The sequence below is a fragment of the Crocodylus porosus genome, unplaced genomic scaffold, assembly GCF_001723895.1.
Source record: "Crocodylus porosus isolate Cpor-Errol unplaced genomic scaffold, CroPor_comp1, whole genome shotgun sequence".
In the NCBI taxonomy this organism is placed as follows: domain Eukaryota; kingdom Metazoa; phylum Chordata; order Crocodylia; family Crocodylidae; genus Crocodylus; species Crocodylus porosus.
The window spans coordinates 74,159,922-74,169,399 of NW_017728931.1; the positions used below are offsets into that span (position 1 = coordinate 74,159,922).

General features: G+C 42.6%; 1 protein-coding gene across 1 annotated transcript in view; it reads right to left on the reverse strand.

Moving 5' to 3' along the window:
• NAV3 (neuron navigator 3) overlaps positions 1-9,478 on the reverse strand; it is a 787,742-nt gene that overhangs the window by 436,590 nt on the left and 341,674 nt on the right. The window lies entirely within an intron of this gene.

Here is a 9,478-nt window from a genome sequence, read left to right on the forward strand (position 1 = left end):
CTCGGCCTTGGTGAGGCCGCAGCTGGAGTACTGTGTCCAGTTTTGGGCTCCACAATTCAAAAAGGATGTGGAGAAGCTTGAGAGAGTCCAGAAGAGAGCCACGTGCATGATCAGAGGTCAGGAAAACAGACCTTACGTTGACAGGCTGAGAGCCACGGGGTTCTTTAGCCTGGAAAAGCGCAGGCTCAGGGGTGAGCTGATGGCCACCTATAAGTTTATCAGGGCACCCCAAGGGATGAAGTCCAATCATCATAAACTACTACAAGACCGTTTCAGGCAGGACATAAGGAAGAATTTCTTTACTGTCTGAGCTCTCAAGGTCTAGAACAGCCTACCACCGGAGGTGGTTCAAGCACCTACATTGAACACCTTCAAGAGCAAATTGGATGTTTATCTTGCTGGGATCCTATGACCCCATCTGACTTCCTGCTCTTTGGGCGGGGGGCTGGACTCAATGATCTTCCGAGGTCCCTTCCAGCCCATTTCCCTTCCAGCAGATTTCTTCATATCTATGAAATCTACAAAAATAGGTATGGCTTGCTGCACCTGTTCCAAGTAGTGAAGAAGAAAGTTTTCTTAGCCTTGTAACTTTAGCTCCCCATTAGTAATAAAGACCAAACGTCCTAACGCCAGTCCTGCTGTAGTCCCAGCATGGGTGACTAGAAAGGATTCTATTGCCAAGAAGGATATCCCTCTTCTAGTAAAGCTTGGACTAAAGTTATATTTTTCCTCTACTTCTGCTGTAAAACAAATTTAAAATACTCTGTCTACTTTCTAGCCTTTTAAAATCTTACTCCAATGTAAGAGGGCCATTTCCACCATTGGGATTCAGCAGATTTTATATCATATGTCTTAGAAAACCAATAATGAAAATAATAGAATTTAGGAAAGAAATGATTAAAGAATTAAAGAATTCCAAAATACTTTTGCAAATCTAAGCATTGCTTCCACTGATCTGAGTCTCTTGTATTGTATAAACTATAGACAGGTATCATTTTAGCCCTCACTGAAATACAGTCACTAATGAATTAACACCAGCTTCTATTTATTAATCAGACATTATTTATATAATGTGAAATGAAAGAGTTAAGATTTTCTCCAATGGCTCCCAGATTTTCTTTTTCATATTTCTCATGATGTGTCTCATAGAAATGTACGGCAGCAAAGCAAAACTGCACGTTTCTACAGTAATGAACAAGCTCCATCAGAATAAATAATGAATGATTTTCAAAAAAATGTATTACCTCAGACAAATGTTTTATTTGGGTACATAGTCTTGTGAGCCAAAAACAAGCAAGTTTCTTGCTGCATGCAAATATACTGTGGCAACATCAGGTCTAGGTTTGATGTCCATCTGAAAAAAAAAAAAGGATCCAAACCTTCTAAATACCTTATGTCCTTATCTAACATAGGTCCTGATGTCTAATATCCTCAAGGCTTTAACAGAGTTCTCTAGTCTAGAAGGCTCAGCTGCTCAGTCTTCCATAAAAAAGATTTTGAGAACTTTGCACTGGCACCTCAATTGCGCAGCCAATCTTATGCTTCGTAAGTAAGAAAGCAACTTCCAGAGAAACAAGCATGTCTAAAGAAAAGAAAAAGCTTGTAATGACTTTTATGCCCTCATCTGTATCAGACTGCATCTCCTACAGGTTCAAAATTCACGAGAAGAGGAATGATACAAAAGAATGATCTAGTCTCAATTTTTCACCCAGAAATTTCCTGGCAATTCCTACCTTTGATCATTGCTTTTCATGCACTTGTGAGTTACAACAATTCCTGGATATCAATTAAACTTTAACCACATATCATTTATTAGCAAATGACTTTTGGTTTAGTAACTTAGCCTCCTAAGTGCCAGTCTGACTGATTGGATGCATGACCTTGGGCCCATCACTTAACCTTATGTGCTCTGGTTTCATCATCTGTGGAACACATTATAATATTTATTCTTGTGCTTAGGAGTACATGCATTAAGCAATAAAAATATCAAGAATTAAATCCCTGTTATGCCTAACATCATATTACTCATTTCTCTTAAATACTACAATGAAGTGTGAAAAAGGCTCAGTGTAAATTGTCCATTCTGAAACTTTAACAATTAACCTACAACAACCAAGACACAGGACCCTTCCACTACAAATGGCTACTTAGATTTCACATCCCTAATTGCTGTCCAGCATCCTTTGGCACTCACCTGTTTAACAACATTTTTCCCTTCAAAGACATGCAGGGGCAGGGGCATTCCAACTAAGAAAAAGAAACTATCTTACTACAGTTTCCAGCTACTCCATTTTCACAACAATTGTTGAAAAAAACACCTAGGTAATAGTATTTCTATCCACTAATGGATGTCTGTACTTTAATATGGCAAGTTGCTTTTGGACAAAGTGTTATAGAACAGAATATTATACACCACTTTATCTAAAGCGGTTCACAGTATAAACTTTCAGCAGCTTGAAGAACTAGCTTACAAAATTGCCAATGTCTGTCTCACTGAAGCTTCATCTTCTTCTCACTCTCTCTCTCTGTTTCCAAACTGCAAATCCCAGGAGGGTGTCAGTTTATCATTTCTAAAACCCTGCTTCAATTATATTATCACATATGGATAGAAAGAAAAGCAGAAGTCATCCTGTGCCGGACAGGTAGAACTACATTCTGGAGGGTATGAATTTTCACTTAGATATCAATCAAATGAATACAGTGTTACATGCACACTAAATCAAAACTAAAAGCCTATATACTTTAGTGATATTTTAGAAGTACTGTATTCAGGGACTTTTTGGACATGAACAGTCCCATCGTTTACTGCTGTATTCTATGTATTTTGAGTCTGATTCATCACTGAGATAATTTAGGTTTCCTCCTCCTTAATACTAGAGTTAAAACAACACAGAGAAGGCTTAAGACAAGCCCAGCTAGCTAGATGCTTCTTGCCTGAGGATCCATAGCCCTGCATTCCTTTCCCTTCTCCCAAGCGTTGATGTAATTTATAAAGTAACAGTGATAATTATTTATATAAATGCAAAATGTATTTGGGTTTGGATAGATCAGGGGTGCATTTTAGAGATTCTGCCACTGGATTTGCCCTGGAACACCCACTGGGCAAAACCAGTTACATCATCAGGAAGTGGGGAGTTCGAGATTTTCAAAAGCATACATGCCTATGACTAAATCCCTATCTCAGAAGTCAGCAATGTTTTTGGGCACGGTGCAAAAATGTACACAACCTCAACTAGTAAGATGTTGGTGTGCTGGGGCAGATGGCAGGGAAGCTGCGAGGGGCCTGATCCTTGCTGTGGTAGTGAAGCCCCGGCCCCTTCCCCTCTGTCTGCTCCAAGGTGCACATGGCAAGCAAAATGCCTTCGCCTGTGCCAGGGGTTGCCTACCTCTCCCTTATCCTCATTTGGGCCTTTGTTTATCTTCCCTGTGGCTCAAGGGCTGGCAAATCATGACCCATGAAGAGACTACATCCAGCCCACAGCAACTCAGGGAACTGGCAGTGTGCTCCAGCCACAGCAGCAGAAGGGGCATGCCCAGGTCTCTATTGCATGCCTTTTTCTATCTATTCCCTTTATAGCATCTGCTGACCCCAGGGTGGGATGCAGGGGGAGAGACGGCAAGGGCTGGCTTGCAAGCAGCAGCCCATAGTGATAAAAGGTTGTCACCCCCTGCTATAGTCTTTACTATCTGTAGCCTCCCTAATAGGCTGCAGACCCTGTTCCAGGCTACAAACTGACCAAAGGGTCAGCACCTTATTTCACCTTCTCATGTCCAGAGGTGTCCCCAAACAAGCTTCTAGTCCCTAAAGCGCTCAAACAACAGCCTGCAGCTGCCCCCAACTTTGAGTCCAGCTCCTTCAGCCCACTGTCCTGGCTGACCAAGGCAGTGAGTTCTCCAGCTCCACTATGTACTCCTCTGTGTAGGGCTGACCAGGTTCCACCTGCATGCTGCTTTCTCTTCTCCTTACTTCAGCCTCAAGTTTTCTCTTCCTTTTTCCCTTCTCCCCCAACCCCTTGGGGTTTCTGGGAGTTGTAGTCCAAATTAAGAGTCACCACAGCTTTACAAACTGTCCCCCTGGTTCCTCCTGCTGTTACATACATTACACTCACATTACACTTGGTTATAGATAACCTCCCCCATGTAATATTTCTGCTACTGTTTGGTGTGATCTGGTCTCAAATGTGTGCTATTAGAAATATTTTGATGAGCCAAAGGAAATAACATCTGGGACAAGGATTCCTGAGTCCTATCCAGTGATGTCTGTAACAGGCTTGGCAATTACCCTCACTTCCATTCTATTTGGCTAAGTACACACAATCAGAAAGCCCAAGACTGAATCAATTCAAACTCTTCAGGATAGTCTAGGCTACAAAGATTGAACCATCAAGCAAGCAAACAGATATTCACTTTTGATTCTGGAAATGTAGGTACATACCACCAGTGGTTCAAGCCAGAAGCTGGGGGGGAGGGTGCTAGAGTATACCTCCCAACCTACCAGTTCCAAGGCTTCTTCCCCATCCCTGCTCAAGTAGAGGGGACATGGACAAGCCCAAGTCCAGAGCTGACTGGTTAACTGGAGGGTCTGCTGCAGGAGGGAGGGAGCAGTGAATTCATAAAAGCTTGAACAAGAATAGTCCTTCCTCTGACGTGAGTACGTATTGAACAGAAGGGAACAACCCTGTAGAGCCCAGTAGGCTGTGATCATGGACTACAAATCCCAGAGGCACCTGGAAGCAGGAAGAGGAAATGATGAGCAACACTGCAAAGTCCTCCTGCTGTGGGCCTGGACTGCAAATCCCAGAGACCTCAGCGGCAGCAGGAAGAGGAACTGAACACACAGCCTATGTTGGGATGATGGAGGACTCTGATTTAACTTAAACAAATAAGGGGCCTGGGACAGAAGTTTCATAAACTGACTTGACCCAAATCAGTGAAATCTGATACTACATTCAACCAGTGTTATCTTAAACCCATTACAGCCATTTTGAAATTGGTTTATATACACTGAACTTTTGTTCTGTTACAGGTTTAAACCAGTTTCTGAGGACTTAAACCAGTTTACATGTAACTTCTGTCCTTAGCCTTTGGGAACAAACTTTGACCAAGAGACTCCCTAGGGCTCCTCTATAGCACTCCTCCTGACACATAACTAAGCTCAGTTCCTGTTTTTATTTTAGTTATTAGCAAACACTGACTATTCTACTCAGGGCCTAATGTAAAGTGTGGAAAAGAAAATAATAAAACTGAAGATGGGGATTTGTCAGAACCATGAGAACCTTACACTGTTCTTATCTTTCTGAATGGTAGCACTTACAAAATTAGGCATGCTTCTATTAAAGGTCACATAGTATTTTTTGTCCAGTTTTATTTTATTTTCACAAAAATAGTGAATTCCTGGCAAACTTGCAACACTTAAATTTATTCAAGAAAGACTCAAGAGTTAATGAAAATAGGCCCATTTTTGCAATTAAACTTAGGGAATGTCTCTGTTGAGTCTACAGCACTTTTGAGACAACCATCAAAAAAGTAGTCCAGGCCACCCATTCCAAACCCAGAAACTGAAATGGTAGTGGTGTTGTGGGAAGTCTACCCATGCCATTCTCAAACATGATCCAAGACAGAAATCCTGAAAGCAGTGTCAGGGAACACCTATGATGCATTCTCATTAGTTTATTTATGGATTTGGAGTGTGTGGAGTAGCAGCAGGAGGTATTTTTTTTAATGGCAATCTCCTCCTCACATGCACACATTTTGCATACTGAAAAGTAATTGAAAAGTTTAATAGGGGAAGTATCTTACTTAAATGCTTTGCTGCATTATGGCTAATAAAAGGTAACTAAGAATGTTTGCAAGCACACTTGAAGGAGGAACATTCATGGCCTAGCATCCTGCAGAATTTCATCAATTCTTTAAGTCCAGTAAAGGCACTAAATTATCTCAAAATTCTGCATCCTGAGACCAACAAACTGCAGACCTCTTTGGGAAAGTACAGAGAACCAGTTAGATGAATTGAACGTGGACTCAAACAAGTTGAAACAAAAGTCTCACCAGATTACAGTGTAGCTGTTGATGCTTTAAATGTTTATATAAATTGACTAAAATATTCTGATTGACAAAACATAAGCATTCTTACACTCTCAGGGTGAGGCTAAAATTACTGAGAGTATAAAGAATTCTGGCTGATCAGCACACGTGGATTTTATGTCATCCTTGGGATAAATTGTGCTCCCTTTCTCCGACAAAAATGTTAGATGTGCTCAGCACAAAATAATGTGACACAGTTCTCACAAGAAAGTCCAAGTAAAAGGGAGACTCCATAATGAATATGACAGTGTGAGGACTCAGCATGACAGGATCCCAAAGGCAGCTACAGCAAGAGAGGACATAATGTAAACACAATCCAGTTATTTTTGAAGCAAAGCCCAGTAATGCAGGCAAAGAGAAAAGAATGCATTTCAGTAAAACAAGAATATTTGGCTAAGGCCATCACAGCTGTACTCCTATTTCTATACTAAGCTCTGAGTACAGCATAAGGAAAAAAGGTTCATTTGATATGCCTGAAGATCTACCAATTCTTGGACGGGATTAAGGAAAATGAATTGAAAGGAACTAAAAAGTAACAAAGCAGACATGTAATTCTCAATTGGTTTACTCATCTGATTTATGCTTAAAGGATTATCCCCTTTGTTTTGTTTAACTGACCTTTGCTGAAGCAAAAATCTCTTTTCTTACTCTTATAATTGATGCTGGAAATACTAATTAATATAGTAAGTTTGTTAAAAGACCTACTGTGCCCGCCATAGGTGGAAATTTGTAGGAATACCTGTATCAGAAATCAAACCTTTAAACAATTAGCAATCGATGATTTGTGGTGGAATTGTGATGTTTGAAAATGTCCTACAAGGGAAGTGGTATTAGGCTAAAAACAAACATCATCTTTGTAGCATGATCAGCTGTGCAGGGATATATCCAGCCACAGCTGATCCAAAAGATGGGAAGAGACAGATGTTACTTGAGGCCATTGTGCTGGGCTTGAGGGTCCTGATCCTGCAGCTCAGGTACTAGGTACTATTGTCCCAAAGGACCAGGCTCCTGAAGCTCCAGGAGCACCTGTCTGGGGTGCCTGGAGAGCCCCAGACTGTCCATACTCTCAAACCACAAATGAAAAAACTGCAAAAAGCTAGCACAAACTATCACTAGAAATTGTCATGTTCACAATTTTAAGCATTTGTACCATGACAAGGGGCAACGGAATCTGTTTACTCAGGTTCTGTACCAGCATAAACATTTTTATATAGGTTTCCCTCAACAACTGCGGGAGTTAAGTTCCTGGAAGTTCCCATGTCAGCAAAACCATGGTTGGTAAAACCAGAGGCTTGTGGGAAAAATGCGGTTAGGGTCTTGAATGGGACCCTGACCAGGCCGAGTCATGGGACCATCCGAGTGTGGCTGCAGTGGGAGCTGACCACCCGCACCCCTGGATGAGCCGGTAAGTGGGGGGAGATGGGGATTGAGGCCTCTGTAGGGTGGGAGCTGGGGCTGCTGCCCAGCTGGGCAGTGCTTGGGGCTTATGGCCCCAGTGGGGGGCAGGACGGGGCTGTCGATGGCTCATCTGGGGGAGGGGGACGGCCACTGCCTTCAATGCAGCCCTGCGCGCATGAGGGACAGGGCGGGGCGAGCAATGGCGGGCAAGGAGCTCCCTGCTCAGTTTCTCTGCTTCCTGCCAGGCCAAGTCATGGAGGAGGGAAACAGAGCAGCAAGGAACATCAGGCCTGCTCAGCACTGTGCGCTGCTTCCCGCCCCTGCAACCCAGCACAGCAGGGAGCAGAGGAGCCATGCGGGGATCTCTGCCCCTGGCTGTTTTCCCCATTCTGCTCCAGCAACGTACCACCTGCGCATGGGGCTGCACTGAGGGCAGTCGTACAGGGCTGCACCCCTCAAACCAGTGGCAGGCACAGGAGGTGCATCGCTGGAGCAGCATGGGGTGAACAGTGGCAGGTGAAGAGATCCCCACACGGCTTCTCTGCTCCCTGCCATGCCAGGTTGTGGGGGAGGGAAGCAGGGCGCAGAGGCGAGCGGGCCTGCTGTTCCTTGCCACCATGGGCAGGGCAGTTCCAGCAGCAAAGCATCAGTGAGGTGTGGATGCAGGCAGCAGTGGCTGAGCCCAGCTGTGGCCCACCTTTGCCCTATGCAAAGATCAGGGGCCCACGTGCCCCCCTCCCCCACTCCTTAGCTTTCCGGGGCTGTGCTGCCTCTGGAGGAGCCAACAGGCTCTGACTGCCCCACGAGCCGGCTTGGCTGGGGCCCATGTTCAGCCCTCCCCAATTTATTTTCTTCCCTCCTCCTACGAATAACCATAGAAAACTGTGGTTACTCAAAACTGTATACTGTGGTAGGCCAAATGGTACACAGAATATTAACCGTGGATAGTCAAAACCATGGTTGGCAAGGAAAACCTGTAGCAGCACAAGGACAACATCTGTCTGCAGTCTAAAGCTCCTAAATAGTAATAGGACTGGGGGTGGGGGCATACATATGTGATCTCCAACTAAATATAAACTATGGTAGGTATACCTAAAATGTTGCACAAATAATATTTTGCACTTTATAAAGGTCTCTTCCTCTTCTACTAACATCACAAGAGACATATTATTTGTTCCAAACCCTAAGTTGTAAGGTGGAAAAAACAAACATAATTTAACCGACTGAAAAATGGATGAAAAAAGATGGTAAGATATTTGGAGAATCTCTTTTCTGGTTATGCTACACCCAATGGTACATTCCAAGTGTATTTTACTGAAGCACCTATGTTCTGTGTCTGCTTTGATCCTTATCTGGTTAGCAGTTAAAAAAACTGTATTCTCCCCAGTATGATATTAGTGCTCTTTGGTTTTATTCATGTTGATTAATATTATATGGGCTACAGGTATATATAACACTAAAATGTCCATAACATTAGATGATAAATAAATGAAATGACAAAAAGAAGAAAATCAAATTTCCCTGCTCTAGTAGGTCCAGTCTTCTGTTACATAGGTTCAGTTGCTATATTAGCTACTTCAGGTATTAGGATTCCTTGAAAATTTTGCTTGGAAAACATGTTAAAAGAGCAATGGGCATCAAATCAGAATTGTCAACAAGCATTATTACAACAGTTAATATTTGGCAGTACCTGGGAACCCACATTTACTTTTTGTAGGCATATAAAGCACTTAATCTAAAACCATTTTTTTATTTAGCTTTTCAAACAATTTAATTTCCCCATTTTACTTACAAAATATTGAATACCAGATGAAAGTAAATTCCAGGCCTACATGATTAATCACCCATAGAGCTAACTGTGGGAGCTCGATGCCGAATTATATAGGACTGAATTAAGCACAGGCTCAGACCTGTTCAATTTAAAACTTTTATTGTTTCACAGAGTCATAAACTAAAGGAGGTCTGTTGGTTCACGAGGTTCCCAAATCAAGCCCTT